We start from the raw sequence: 16,655 nt of genomic DNA, 5'->3' as shown, positions 1-16,655 counted from the left end.
GAACTTCCTACCAAAAAATAAATAAAAATCTGCGAAATTGAGGTAAAACCTAATCTCCCAAGGGCGTATTGGTGTTACACAAGAGCCCACTGCTTTCTCTATTTTTCTTTATTCGCACGCTGCATGTTGTATCTTGTGTATTAAGCGCACATACCTGCCAAGGTAATGTATGAAGATTGGTGTCACACAACGAGTACAAGTCATTGTGTACTCGCACACAGCTTCTTACCGCTATGTGAGCCTGCTCTAAGTATCTCTAAGATTGCAGGCTCAACTCTGATCAATAGAACATAATAATAATAATCTTTATTTGTGTAGCGCCAACTTATTCCGCAGCGCTATAACGATCTTTAGTCCACTTTCATTAAAGCACGGCAGTTATAACAGCCGGTTTGACTGCTGGTTAGCTGTTTGACCTCTAGTCATGTACACATTGAGTGGTTTTACTGAGGCCGGCCTCACAAGTTGTTGCCAGTGAACTGTCTTATGTCCTCTATAGCATGGTCCCGCGCTTTCCCTGCAGCTCCCCCTCTGGTCTTGGTCCCGCGCTCTCCCTGCAGCTCCCCCTCTGGTCTTGGTCCCGCGCTCTCCCTGCAGCTCCCCCTCTGGTCTTGGTCCCGCGCTCTCCCTGCAGCTCCCCCTCTGGTCTTGGTCCCGCGCTCTCCCTGCAGCTCCCCCTCTGGTCTTGGTCCCGCGCTCTCCCTGCAGCTCCCCCTCTGGTCTTGGTCCCGCGCTCTCCCTGCAGCTCCTCCTCTGGTCTTGGTCCCGCGCTCTCCCTGCAGCTCCTCCTCTGGTCTTGGTCCCGCGCTCTCCCTGCAGCTCCTCCTCTGGTCTTGGTCCCGCGCTCTCCCTGCAGCTCCTCCTCTGGTCTTGGTCCCGCGCTCTCCCTGCAGCTCCTCCTCTGGTCTTGGTCCCGCGCTCTCCCTGCAGCTCCCCCTCTGGTCTTGGTCCCGCGCTCTCCCTGCAGCTCCCCCTCTGGTCTTGGTCCCGCGCTCTCCCTGCAGCTCCCCCTCTGGTCTTGGTCCCGCGCTCTCCCTGCAGCTCCCCCTCTGGTCTTGGTCCCGCGCTCTCCCTGCAGCTCCCCCTCTGGTCTTGGTCCCGCGCTCTCCCTGCAGCTCCCCCTCTGGTCTTGGTCCCGCGCTCTCCCTGCAGCTCCCCCTCTGGTCTTGGTCCCGCGCTCTCCCTGCAGCTCCCCCTCTGGTCTTGGTCCCGCGCTCTCCCTGCAGCTCCCCCTCTGGTCTTGGTCCCGCGCTCTCCCTGCAGCTCCCCCTCTGGTCTTGGTCCCGCGCTCTCCCTGCAGCTCCCCCTCTGGTCTTGGTCCCGCGCTCTCCCTGCAGCTCCCCCTCTGGTCTTGGTCCCGCGCTCTCCCTGCAGCTCCTCTATGGATCCTAGCAGTCACTCTGCCAGTCCAACAGCAGCTCCTTAAACAGCCTGACCCGCAATCTCTGTGCTCCCTGCAGACATTCGTCGCTCTGGCAGCACTTTTGGCTTCTGTCCTCCCATTGTGTTCTCCCTGTGGCACAACAAAAATTCCTTTTTTTTTTTTTTTAAATCTCTGGGATCTGCCAATCAACTCATTGAGGGAGCATGCTCGGCACCACATGACAATTTGGCACAACTTTTGGCGCATTTTACTATTCCTCACTTCATCTATCTTTAACCCTTTAGAGTAGCCCCCAATATATAGATGTATGCTTGTGTCTAATCTAATCCAATCCCAATCCATAAATATAATAAATCTGCACCTAGTAGTATACACACACCAGGAGCTGTATGTGCAATCCGTATCGTCCAGCCACAGGTATTGCACAGGTGATTCAGTTGTGCTGATCTACCTAGCAACAAGTGGCACAGTGCCAGGCAGCAAATACTGCCCGAACAAGTGCTGTCCTGCTCTAGGCACGAGGAGAGCCTGTCCTGATCTTTAGTACATGCATGTATTCAGTTCTCAGTCACCAGGAGGCGGTTACTGGGATTCATTATAAACAGGAATGGCCATAGAAGAATATGTATGGGTTTTTGCATCTGTACCCCTCCGCCAGCAGTGTGCCTGGTGGAGGATGAGTACTGAGGCCAGGAGACCGATTGTGTGCAGTGATCTGATTTCATGAATGCTCTGATTTTGTAGATGATCATTCTTTGTGCCTCACGTTGTAGCTAATTATACACTGCACCCACCCAATATGAGGAGGTAGACCCCATGGAGGCAGCAGCACAGGAGCCAAACTGTGCATGCAGCAACCCTATGTGAGTGATTGCATGCACTAAGAAGATAATGGACGTTGTATATGTTCAGAAGACGGTCAGTTTCTTGCATATATTACTATACATTAGATGACTTAACCTCACACCCCGCGCTCCTACCGGACACTGGATTGAGCTTCGCTGCAGTCGTTGGCGTGCATTGCACAGTCATGTTAGGACCAGCTGGAGAGGACATGTACTTTGTGCCAAACATGGACAGGGGCATGAATAGATTTCTACAGTTTGAGAATACCATCTCTAACTGATGGAATGGATTTTCTTCTAGTTTCCTACCCTTTGTGCTTGAATTGTAAGTATCTAAGCCATTATACTCATTAAAGGGGTATTTCGGGTTATTTGAACTGATGTCCTCTCTGGGTAGTAGTAGATGTGAAGTGAGGGGTAATCGCCCAGCCCAATGTCACTGCAGCGGCCTGGACGTAGTCATTAATGGTCATTACAGGAAGTGGGAGCGCCGGCTTCACTCCCGTTGAAATCTTCTACTTCTCTGGTGGTCCGGACTAGATGTGACATCTGTGTAGTGGTGCTCCGGGCAGGGAACTGCAGTGGGCAACATGCACTTGAGTGTTAGTCAATCCATCCCATAATCTGAAAACTATAAAACAAAATACGGTTTGATGATTTTTCAGGTTTACGTATTAGAGGTTCAAGTCTTCTTGACTTCTCAAGCTGTAAAGATGCATGCAAATGACTTAAAGCAGAGGTCCCCAACTCCAGTCCTCAGGGACCACCAACAGGTCATGTTTTCAGGATATCCTATAGTAAGAACACCTGTGGGAATGTCTGAGGCGTTGACAATAATTACATCACCTGTGCAATACTGAGGAAATCCTAAAAAAGGTGACCTGTTGGCAGTCCGAGGACTGGAGTTGGGGAACCCTGACTTGGAAGGGTTTTCAAAGTTATTTATTTTATGTAGTATTGGGTCCCCCTGCAGCCGGACCACCATTTTAGCATTTTGGCAGCATCTGACAGGTGATGTCACCTTGCAAGAAGACCTGGCGACGTTCCGTAAAACTGTCACGTGGTGTTCTTATGCAGGTTTAGAAAACTTCATCAGAGACATCCCTTGCGATTGCAGTCTTTTATGTCCCAGTAACAAGCTTAGTTGAGACAGCCGAGCTGACTGGGAAGCAAGAAGTTCTGTAATGGATTGGGAAGAGGGAGTGAGGGGTCCCACTACCAATCTGCCCATCCCTCCAATAAAATGCAGCCAGCAGCACACTTGAATAACAGGTTTACTGACCAAACCATTTCTGTACTCACTGGGTGCACCAAGGTGTTAAAGTGGCCCTGCCTGGGTTCCACTGGTTTCTGGCAGTTCTGAGTTGATGGCACTGCTCCATATCTTTGAATTTTGAAGAGAAGTAAGCATGATGTGTTTGTCTTCTGCTACACTAAGTTTACTCGGCTGACCACAATACAGTCCTCAATCAGGCATATTTCTTTGTGATTCTTCAAAAGACTTAGGCCGCCTGCAGACGAACGGGTCGGATCCAGCGGCGAGAATTCTCGCTGCGGGACCCGAGCGCCTGCAGAGACGAGCGCGTACTCACCCGCGCCCATCGGCCCCGGCTCTTTCATGTGCCGGCTGCCAGGCAGCCGGCGCATGCGCAGACCGGAGCCGGCGGCCGGGTGAGTGACGTTTCTGTGCGAGGCTCTGCGAGCCCCGCACAAAAATAGGACATGCCGCGGTTTGTTTGCCGCGTGAGATTTCGCGCGGCCAAACCGCGGCCGTCTGCATAGGAGTGCGTATTGTAATGCACTCCTATGCAGGCTTTCAGTGGCGGAGATCCCGCCGCGGGATTTCCGCCCGTGTGCAGGCGGCCTTAAACAGCAGATCTCAAAACCCCAGTCTGCTTTGAAATCTTTGCCTAGGAGAGACCATACTGATGCAGTGTAACAACTTGTGTCTTGTTGCTCTGCTCAGTCTTGCCAAGATGTTTGGCCTGTGACATTCCACTGTCTTCCACAACCTCATTGCTGTAGCAGAGTTTGGCTTTCCCTCACCTAAGTCTAAGCCTCCTACACAGCTGCTTCTGTTTCAGTTAATCACTGCATTTCAATCCACATGTGAAAATGATAATTATCCTGTTTGGTATAATTGGTTAATCATACATCTGACTACAATCCTACAAAATCCCTGACTTTGCAAGTGAACCTAGAAGAATTGACGTGGTTTAGAAAGCAAAGGGTGATCACACCAAATATTGATGTGGTCTAGCTTTTTCCCTTGTTCATTCACTGCATTTTTTTTTTACCAAAATAAACTATTAGCACTTCTATTTCTGAAAGCTTTTTTTTACTTTGTAGCACTTTTCCGCACCCGCCTAAAACATCTGTAGAGTACTGTATATTTGAGGTTCTTGGTGCACATTTTGATCATATTGTGGGAACACATCTGCCAACGACAAGGCTAACTCTTCAGATGGGACCCTACACTAACAGACTGGGCTTAGGCCTTCAAAATGAACTTTGGTTAAATGGGAAGGGTCCCATGGAAGAACCCATGCCTCCATATGTACAATGCAAAAAAACATGGTAAGCAGCACCTGCAAAGTGCAATAAATGTATAGAGGTGCACATTACTGTGGCCAGGGCAGATGAGCTCTCACAACTTGATCAGAGCGATGATTTTTTTTTTTTTTTTGTAATAATCACAAATGTTGGTACAGTTCAGAATTAAAGCTTCCCTCAATAATCACAAGTTGTACAGGATCAGAGGAATGCATCCCCAACATCGCACTATGAATACAATATTTCACTGTTGCTGACATGTCGGTACTGCTGGATTTCAGATGTATTTCTTGTGCCACAATGACCATACAACATGACTATCATTCTTCTTTTAATACAGTTTTTTTTTTCTTCTTGCACACTTTTTTACTTTTATGTGAATTTCTATCTTTAAATACAAAATAAAATGTACCTCCCAGTTTCACAAAAAAAACCTATAACTATATTATAGTGCAGGACATTCTAATAGAGATGAGCGAGCGTACTCGGATAAGCACTACTCGCTCGAGTAATTGGCTTTATCCGAGTATCGCTGGGCTCGGGTCTGAAGATTCGGGTGCCGCTGCGGCTGACAGGTGAGTCGCAGCGGGGAGCAGGGGAGAGCGGGCGGGAGAGAAGGAGAGAAAGATCTCCCCTCCGTTCCTCCCCGCTCTCCCCTGCAGCTCCCCGCTCCGTGCCAGCACCCGAATCTTTAGACCCGAGCACAGCGATACTCGGATAAAGCACATTACTTGAGCGAGTAGTGCTTATCCGAGTACGCTCGCTCATCTCTACATTCTAATAATCAGTTTTCTGAATCATTTGTATTGGAGGGGTTTACCAGAATTCACTTTCCATATATCCATAGGCTGGGTGATAAAAGGATAAGTCTTCTCATGCGGGTCTCGCTGCTGAGAAGCCTCAGTGACATCAGACTAAATGGAGTGATAGGACATGCACAGCACTACAGCGCTCACCTTAATGGGGCTGATAGAAATAGTCGAGTACAAGCACTCAGTTATATCCAGCTGCCGCTTTGAAAATGAATGGAGTGGCTCCCTGCATAAGCAGCCAGCGCCCCATTCATTCTCCTCCTCATTGCAGTGATCCATAGTGAGAGGAGGGCACTTTCTCCCTCCGAATCAGTGGGACCTCAGTAGTGAGACCCCATCAATCAGATGTCTATCACCTATCCTATAGATAGGTGATAAAAGTTAATTCTGGTACAACCCTTTAACTTTCAGCAGCCAAGTCGGTGCTGTAGATTGCTCTTAAAGGGGTTGCCTCGCGAAATCAAGTGGGGTTAAGTACTTCTGTATGGCCATATTAATGCACTTTGTAATATACATCGTGCATTAAATATGAGCCATACAGAAGTTATTCACTTACCTGCCCCGTTGCTGGCGTCCCCCTCTCCATGGCTCCGTCTAATTCTGATGTCTTCTTGCTTTTTTAGACGCGCTTGCGCTGTGCGGTCTTCTCCCTTCGGCTCCGCTCGGCAGCATTGGCGTTTTGGCTCCGCCCCCTTGTACGCGGCATCGCGTAGCTCCGCCCCGTCACATGCCGATTCCACCCAATCAGGAGGCTGGAACCGGGCACGTCATGGGGCGGAGCTACGCGGTGACGCGTACAAGGGGGCGGAGCCAAAACGCCAATGCTGCCGAGCGGAGCCGAAGGGAGAAGACCGCATAGCGCAAGCGCGTCTAAAAAAGCAAGAAGACACCGAAATTAGAGGGAGCCATGGAGACGGGGACGCCAGCAACGGAGCAGGTAAGTGAATAACTTCTGTATGGCTCATATTTAATGCACGATGTATATTACAAAGTGCATTAATATGGCCATACAGAAGTGTATAACCCCACTTGATTTTGCGAGACAACCCCTTTAAGTGTACAATGTTCTGTTGTGCTATTCAGTATTGAAGCCGGTGCCATAGGATCCTACGGCACATAGGCCAGTAGCTTGGGCAACACAGCAGGACTCTTAAGTACAGCCTGTAAAAAGAATAGTCTAAGACCCCAAACCGCCATTAATATTACACCGAATACATTTCCAAGCTACTCACTTTTGTAAAAGTGGCCTGTTTTCCCAACCGGGACTATGGTCCTTGATGCCACTGTGAAATCCGAGGAAGCTCTGCTGACATCATGTGCACAGACCCCCATGAGCCATTGTGGCTAAAGGCCCATTTAGACACAACGATTCTCATTCAAAATTCACTCAATGCCGTCTTTTGAGCGAGAATCATTGGGTCTAAATACACGGACATTGTGCAGTTTTCGTGCACCAGTCGTTCCTCGCTCACTTCTAGTTATCAGCAGTGCAGGCTGTTTATCACAGTCAGCAGCGCTGATAATATTCTTATAGCCCGTGTCTCTCTAGTAGTTCACAGTGGGACGTGAGCTGTAATCATGGAGAACAATACAGCTGTTTGCTTATGCAGAACTAAGTTAGTAAGTGATGTTATATGTAGATATTTTGTAAAGCGGTGACAAGGCACCAATCAGAATGTATGTTAGATGGGATTGGTGATCAGTATTCTGTGCGGTTGTCGAGATGTACTTTTTCATCTACGACGTGCAATTCCGTGATATTTTTATTATGCCATGGAACTCGGAGTAGAGTACGCCCAGTTTAGGAGAACACAACAAGCGAAGTCCGATCCACAAAGTGTCTGCCGTTCTGATATACATATGTATCGTAAATGTGAACTCCTGTTAAACCCATAAGGTTTACGTAACATACACCTTCCTTTGGAGTGACGCAAAACCACAAATCATGTTAATAAAGTTTATTTTAAAAAAAAATACTGCCTTTGTCTCCATTTATCAGTTGTTGCGTCATCAAGGAACCTGCAACTCGGGCGCCTTAACCGCGACCTGTCCGATAGATACCATTTATACATACATTCTCATGTAAAGTGAAATAACTTTTAAACTGGATTATTTATTTTAGACACATGACTTTTGTACGGCTTTTATATAATTTTGCCTCAAAGTTTCAGATGTTGAACATGTCTAAATAAACGGACGTGGTATGAAGTAACGTTTTGTCAGTGACATCATCATAGATATATTTTCTCTGTCTTCTGGCGTTAAATACAGACAGGCTGGCCCCTTGTAAGACACATTCCTTGCCGGGCTAGATAACTCAAACCTTCACTCCCAAAAGGAAAACAACATACCACATAGAAATAAGGATGTGATATAATATAATCTATCAGTCTGGATCCAGAGCACAGACGTATTCCTACACAATCTCCAGTCTCTGGAGGCATCTTCAGTCCAAATACCCCCCCCCCCAGCGATTCGACCCTTCATTGTTATCTGCTGCCATCATTATTCCAGAACTCCACATTCCAGAATTTATCTGTAAAAACTGTCATCACACAATTAACATTCATAGATGTAAATTCATTGAGCCTCATAGTGGTTTTTTCTTTTTGCATCTATAGAAGTCCAACCGTGCTGATTGCGGTAATTTCTCAATGTACATATATATAGTTTCTCAAAAACCCAATGGAGGGGGTGTAAGCTATTTCCAGTTGCTTAAATATTCTGTTTTTTTACACGGCACAAATACGCTTACGCTCATGAGAACCGACACATGATGTGTATTGCGGTACTATATATGCTTAAGAGCCTAAGAAAAAGCTCAAGCAGAATCACATAAAACGTTTTACCCTACAATGCACTGACTGCATGGCTCCAAATGATGTAAGGTTAGAAGGGCAGTCAGGAAAGAAAGCCTCATAGCATCTGGGGAGCAATAGGTTAATAAGGGCTGATGGTGGTATTACCCTCTAATAGAAGGATGTTGGTTAACCAAGTATGTGGAGGTTGTTTCAGAGTCAAAGGTCATAAAGGAATATGAATCCTGCCCGATGATGGAAAGGCTAGCACTAATAGCGGACTGGCTGAATGAAAATGGCGGGAGCATACCTTGGTTGTAAGTAGAAGTGAGCGAGTATACTCGCTAAGGCTAACTACTCGAGCGAGTAGTGCCTTAGCCGAGTATCCTCCCGCTCGTCTCTAAAGATTCGAGGAGCGGCGGGGGAGAGCGGGGAGGAACGGAGGGGAGATCTCTCTCTCCCTCTCTCCCCCCTGCTCACCGCCGCAACTCGCCTGTCACCTGTGCCGGCCCCCGAATCTTTAGAGGTGAGCGGGGAGATACTCGGCTAAGGCACTACTCGCTCGAGTAATGTGCCTTAGCGAGTATACTTGCTCATCTCTAGTTGTAAGGCAAAATCAGGTGGTTTGGCCCAGAGAAGCAAGCAGGAGGAAGTAGTGGTCGATATAGGGGAGACGCTGAGCTATCCGGTTGTCATCAGCAAGAAGAAAGTGGCGACCTGCCCTCCGTCCCTAGGGTTGTCGCTTACCTCAGGCGGGTGGACAGGAAAACTTGGGAAGAATTTGGTGGTGGGAGACTCGTGTATGTATGACAGAGTTTACATGTATGTGTTGTGGTTATTTGCTGATTAATTTATCCCCATTGTTTGGTAACCCCATTAAATAAACACCGTAGCCTTTTTTTATCCAACAATGGTGGCCATGTCTTTTATTTATAAGGATATTGTAAGATATGTAGAGTTAAAGCATAAGATTCCGTGTAGGACAGGTTGAAAGATCCTGCTGCACAGCCGCTCCTGGGGGCTACAGGACCTTTCTTGACAGTCATGTGACCGGCCATACGCTGTCATTAACTAAAGATCCTTTACCCTGTACAGTCATAGCATACTAATCGCTAGCAGTAAAGTTTAGGCTTGACCACTAGCAGCAGCTGGCATGAACTGACTGTGATGTCAAGACGCTGGTGACTAGCCTCTTAACACCATAGTCATGTAACAGTCCGCGAACGGCGGGTAACCACCCATGGACTGTATGTTGTGCAGGCCTGCTCCTTCTTGCAGTATTCAGGGATTGGTACTTGCTTGAAGTTGGATTGTTCATAATTAGCTTGTGTGAAGGAAAGTAAAAAAGGCGACAATCATGTCATTGTAAAAATGATAGTTATCGGCAGCACGATCTGTAAATGCAAATCCTTTTGTAGCGACGCTTACAATAACACAATACATTGTTGCCTACTGTAGGGTTCTTGCAAGAACTGCTCTTAGCAAAAGTAATAACCTTCCTTGCCCGCTGAGGTTTATCGTATCTTTGGTCGTTATTCATTAGTAGTTGGATACATTGCGGTGTCTTATGCTATATCAGGGCCTTGTTGTGTGTAATGAAGATTTTCCTGTACTTGTATAATTGAAGAAACTGTTTTCTGTTCTCTATAGAATTTTTCTCTATCTATAAAGCAAATTTTAATCCGGCGATCTTCAGCGGGGAAGTTCCTGGCATCAAAGTCAATCAATTCCCTCGTTTACAACCATGCAGAGGTTATACTACATCTACTCTCGGACAGGTAGATCTAGCGTAAAGCTCTACAATGAAATTCTGCATTTACACCCTGTGTGAACGTACCCAAAAGGGGTTTTCTGTGACTAAACTATTGATGACCTATTCCTAGAATAGGCCATCCATATCAGATAATCCTCGAATGGTATAGTTGGAAGGGACCTCCAGGGTCATCGGGTCCAACCCACTGCTCAGTGCAGGATTCACTAAATCATCCCAGACAGATATTTGTCCAGCCTTTGTTTGAACACTTCCATTGGAGGAGAACTCACTACCTCCCGTGGTAACCTGTTCCACTCATTGGTCACCCTCACTGTCAGAAAGTTTTTTCTAATATCAATATCTAATTTGTGTCTCCTCCCTTTCAGTTTCATCCCATTGTTTATAGTCTTTCCTTGTGCAGATGAGAATAAGGCTGATCCCTCTGCACTGTGACAGCCCTTCAGATATTTGTAGACCACTATTAAGTCTCCTCTCAGCCTTTTCTGCAAGTTAAACATTCCCAGATCCTTTAACCGTTCCTCATAGGACATGATTTGCAGACCGCTCACCATCTTGGTAACTCTTCTCTGATTTTTCTCCAGTTTGTCTATATCTTTTTTACAGTGTGGTGCCCAGAACTGGACACAGTATTCCAGATGAGGTCTGACTAAGGAAGAGTAGAGGGGATAATTACCTCACGTGATCTAGACTCTATGCTTCTCTTAATACATCCAAAAAAGCGGCACTGCAGAATGTATGGCATTGTGCCTGGTATACAGTGAAAAGGGTGCAGCACTCACATGAGCATCACAGCCCCTTCAAACAGCTGATCGAAGGGGGTCCAAGAGTTGGCTTCCCACTGATTTTGATATTGATAACCTGTCCTGAGGATAGGTCATTAATATTCCAGTTCCTGTTAACCTTAAGAATAGCAGTTTTTTTTTCCATTGTATATACGGTTCACCCTTTGTACTACCCCAAGTGTTACATGATACCATATGTCCAAATTGTGGAATGCTTGGACAATTTTTTATTTTTTTTTAAAGAGTTTGTTTTTATGTGTAATCGTGGAAATGATTGGGAAATTTTTAGGTCATATTAGCATCTAAAAAGTGTTAGAGAATTCACATTCAGTCATACACCCAAGATAACTAGAGATTGGGCATACTGGAATACAATTTACATAGTATGTGAGGCTAAAAAAATAGATATGTCTATCCGATTCAGCCCATTACCCCCCAATCAAGGGCGTAACTATAGGGGATGCGGTTGCTCCCGGGCCCATAATTCCTCTCTTCTCCATATAGGGAGCCCAGTACTATGAATAAAGCAATGTAGTTGGGGCCCTGTTACAAGTTTTGCATTGGGCCCAGAAGCTTCAAGTTATGCCTCTGCCCCTAATGTTGATCCAGAGGAAGGCAAAACAACCCCAATGAGGTAGAAGTCAATTTTCCCTATTTAAAGGGTAGCGCTGCGGAATAAGTTGGCGCTATACAAATAAAGCTTATTATTATTATTATATTATTAAAAAAATTCTTTCTGACACCAATCTGGCAGTCAGAATAATCCCCGGATCACCGACCCATCTGAAGTTAATAATGATTATAACAATGTTGTATCATTCAAGAAAAATTGTCCAGGCCCCTCTTGAACTCTTTTAGTGTGTTCACCATCACCACCCCCTCAGGCAGAGAGTTCCATAGTCTCACTGCTCTTACAGTAAAGAACCCCCTTCTGTCTCGGTGTAGAAACCTTCTTTCTTCTAGACCTAGAGGGCGCCCCCTTGTTACAGTCACAGTCCTGGGTATAATAGATGATGGGAGAGATCCTTGTATTGTCCCCGATATATTATAGTTATTAGATCGCCTCTCAGCCATCTTTTTTTTTTAAAGTAAATAATCCCAATTTTGCTATCCTCTCTGGGTATGGTAGTCCACCCATTTGTTTATTACTCTAGTTGCCCCCTTTGTACCCGCTCAAGTTCTGATATGTCCTCCTTGAGTACCGGAGCCCAAAACTGTCCACAATATTCCATGTGTGGTCTGACCAGTGACTTGTAAATGTGCAGCTTCTTTCTCCTGGCATCTGATGTCAGAGGAGAGTTGGGAGGCCTTCATGCACATAACGTTGTCAGCCGGTCTTATGTGTATGTCCAGCCTTATACTTTTGTGTTACAACTGCATCCGTTGTCTATTTTCAGGAGCGAACACTCTGTCCTATGATGGACACACGGCTGCACGGCTCGTTCCACACAGTTCTGGAGAACTGCAAGCAGAGATCTTGTAAACTGTTAGGATTTAAAATAGTAAATTGGAAAGTTTTGTAACTTTTCATAATTGATAGAATAACTTTTATTTGCTGCGAGAAGGACATTCGTTTAGCACCTGCAATGCTGTATAAGGAGATGCAGCTTCTGGGCAGGGAGTTGAGCAGTGTATGGTCCACTGGAAATTAATGACTAGAAGAACTAGACCTCTACGAATGAGACCTAATTAGGGAATCCCTTCTGTTTTTTATAGAGTATGGTAAGATTAAACTCTGTAAAAATGGCTTTTCCAGCACCAAGGATAAAATATTTTATTAAAATCCATTTAAAGCAGATCGCAGGCAACAATGCAATAAATGCTTATAGCTATCATTATTAATGTACGGTATTTGGCATTTGAAACATGGGAGTGGTAATTATAGCTTTATCTGGCTCTGTTATCAGTTCCTAACAGCTTTCTATGAAGATTTCTATCCTAAGTGCCAGACAAGTCATTTTTTACTTGGAACTCCACAGACTGCTGCTCCATTAGCGGCGCGGAATGAATTTAGGCATGAGCTGTAGGTGAACTGGTGTAATGGTGGCCTGACCGTGCGCTGAGTATGGGCCTGGAAGTATAAATAATCCGGAAGTACGTATAACGTATCACAGGTAGACGGCAGCTGCTGCAGCAATACAGCTCGACTTGCCAGCAAGCCGGAAACAACACTTTCAGTCAGGCTGATGGCCAAGGAAACTCTCTGCATGTAGCTTGTGAGGATGAGGGACGTGTATTGGTACCGATGTAGGAAGGGAAACTGTCCTTATCAACTGACCCCAATTTGTCTTAGATGCAACTCTCATAGGGCTTATTTACACTGGCGAGTTTCTTGTGCGAGTATCACATAATCCGCACGAAAATAGTACCCAATGGGTCTATTTACATGTGCGATTTTCCTCTCATAAATGTGAAGATCGCAGTATGCTCTATATTTCAGCAATATTTCAAAAAAATGTGGCCATTATTTACAATGGGCAAGTTAAAAATCTTGCCTCCCCCTTGTTGCGCCGTCATTAATAATGCCACCGTCACATCCACCCAGGATGCACTGGCTCTGGAACCTGATATCTTCCACAAATAACTCCACACACACACCAAGCACCAACAGGTACTGAACTGTGAACAGGGACTCACGGACAGACATAAACCAAACGACTGACCAATGCTCAAAACACTCACCAGCAAACCTGCACACATAGCCAGATGGAATAACTACAGAATGTATGAGGTATTAGTTTGTATTTTGTCAGAGACACTTTAGCCCGCAAGTCCACTTCAAGGGTCCTAGTTGTCTGCATGTAGGACAATCATCCCAATAGGGACGGCCCCACACTGGAACCTAGGGACCTACGTCGCCCAGAGATGGTAAATGATCCACAGCAGCACAGGACACAATTCATACACGCCAGGGATTTGGACGCAAGGCATAATAGGTCTGTTCATATTTCTCGTCCAGCCACCTGCATAGACCCTATGAATAGATCACTGTACACAGACACAAACACACAAACACCATGCATGGAGCAAACACCAGGGTGTTGGGAAACCAGCATCTTCTAGCAGAGGGACTGGGAAATATGACCAGTGGGGATTGGCTGCCTGGAGAACTCCATACCCAGCCAGCTCAATTATCCCACACCCATGGAAGTGTTCTCCTGGAACCTCATAGAACTATAGCTCCTAGCAGAACAACATGACAGACAGCAGTTGTTCCCTTATCAGTAATAATCTCCCTATTTCCACATTATTAATTGTTACCCTTGTAAGTAATAATGCTGCTCCTTGTAGCCCTCCATCAGTAAGAACACTTCCCCTTGTTGCCCCCTCAGTAATAGTGCATCCCTGGTCCCTCTAATATATATTTGAAAAAAATATATACTTCTCTCCTTTGCTGTCTAAGCTGCTGCTCCGCTCCGGTGGTCCTTCCTTCCTCTTCAGTCTTTCCTAACTTCTGGGTTGCACTGTCACATAGCACATGACTGTGCAACCGGAAGTCAGGCAGGATCAGGCCAGGAGAAGAGCAAATAAGGCGAGTAAAGTTTTTTTATTTCATTTTTTTTTATGTTATAGCCTCAGCTGGCCACCTCGTAAACTGGAGTCTTAGGGGGATGCCCGTGGAAGGCCCAGGACATGACCGGCCCATGTGATTTTTTTTTCCCCGGTGGACTGAATGACCAATGTTGTTGGTGTTGTGGCAACCCAGTTGGGAAAAACTGAACTATACAGACAAGGCAACTTTTGTTTTCCCTCTTTGACATGTAAACTCACTTAGCTGTTCTTATTAAAGTTAGTTGACGTGAGTAGCGTGATGTAGCTGGTGACATAGGACAAAGATGTACTACAACTGCTATACTGTGGAGCAATGCGGCAGCGCAGGAAGGTGGTGCTCGCTAAAGAACAACGCCTGATGGTACGTAATGTAGTTTTGCTACCACTTTTTCTAAACCACAAAGTGTTAGAAAACCTTTTATACAATCAGTGACACATGGGTGCAACTTGAGAGCCTTATTATCCTTTTACCAAAACAGATGACCACTGTTGGTAGGACCGCCATTCCTCTTCCTGTGATTATGCAAGCAAACTGCTTAGTGACCTCCCTATAATGCTCTTATGTCCTGCCATTGCAGGACATATATGGAGGGAGATCGCGTGGCTATCTCGCTCCATACATCACGGGCATCGGCTGTTTATTACAGCTGACACCTGCGGATAACAGCTCTGACGAGCTGTGCGGCTGATCGGGGCTGTTAACCCTTTAAATGCTGCCATCAATTCTCACAGCAGCATTTAACCCCTTAATGACGCGGCCCTTTTTCTTTTTCCATTTTCGTTTTTTCCTCCCCCCTTTAAAAAAAATCGAAACTCCTTTATTTATCCATCGACGTCGCTGTATGAGGGCTTGTTTTTTGTGGGATGAGTTGTAGTTTTTAATGGTGCTATTTAAAGTACCATATAATGTACTGAAAAACTTTTTAAAAAGTCTAAGTATTCTGGAGTAAAATGAAAAAAAAAAACGACATTTCGCCATATTTTAGTGCGTCTTGTTTCTACAGTGCACAAACAGCAAAAAAAATGACATGATAACTTTATTCTATGGGTCGGTACGATTACTACGATACCAAACTTGTATAGGTTTTTTCTTACTATACTCCTCTTTTTTTTTTTCAAAGACATTTAATTTTTTTCAATTATTTTCTGCGGTCATTTTGTGCGCGCATTAACTTTTTATTTTTCCGTCAACATAGTTTAGCAAGGGCTCATTTTTTGCGTCATGTTCTGTACTTTCTGTTAGTACCAATTCGGACTACATACGACTTTTTGATTGCTTTTTATTGCGTTTTTTCTGGGAGACAGGGTAACTAAAAAAGTGCATTCCTGGCGTTCTTTATTTTTTTTTTCGGACGACGTTTACCGTGCGGGAAAAATAATGCACTACTTTGATAGTTTGGGCTATTACAGACGCGGCGATACCAAATACATATTTTTAATTTATTATTTAGATTTTTTAATAATAGATATGGCAAAAGGGGGGTGATTTAAACTTTTGCAACTTTTTTTTTTTTTTCAATTAAAAAAAACTTTATTAATTTTTTTTTTTTACATTGCTTTGAAGTCCCCCTGGGGGACTTTAATATGCAATGCTTTGATCGCTCCTGCAGTATGACGTAATGCTATAGCATTACGTCATACTGCTTTTTGACAGGCAGCCTATAAAGTCACCCCACGGGGATGGCTTTGTGATGATGTATCAGATTTTGGACCTACAGTTGTTAGGCCGTCAGACATTTTGTCCTAAGTACCTTGCCTTATATTCAGCAATCCATTTGCTATCCACTAGATAATCCCTGAATAGGTGGAAAGGAGCTACAGGTTTAGCAGCTTTTTCCCCAGCCTGTCAATATGTGCACATAGGAAAAGCCTTGTCTCACCTGCCTGGACAAGAGCTGTGCTGTGATGTAAATAACCCCCCATTCTCTCTTTCCCACCTGTATGTGTTGGGTGGTATTAGCATGAGGATGCTGACCCTTCAGGTGTTAATTAAGTTTAGGAAGACCCTTCTTGTATTAATTTCCTCGTCCAGACTAGCCGGGGCCGAAAGAATCCATATTGAGGAAATCTTTAATAAGAACATTTGGTTGTGTGAAGGTCCCAGCCGCATATGATTTAGATTTTCAAAATCGTGTGTCCCAGACGGCCAAAACGC

Source organism: Eleutherodactylus coqui, chromosome 9, assembly GCF_035609145.1.
Source record: "Eleutherodactylus coqui strain aEleCoq1 chromosome 9, aEleCoq1.hap1, whole genome shotgun sequence".
In the NCBI taxonomy this organism is placed as follows: domain Eukaryota; kingdom Metazoa; phylum Chordata; class Amphibia; order Anura; family Eleutherodactylidae; genus Eleutherodactylus; species Eleutherodactylus coqui.
The sequence above is the reverse complement of the archived record's forward strand: the minus strand, read 5'-3'. Positions refer to the sequence as shown.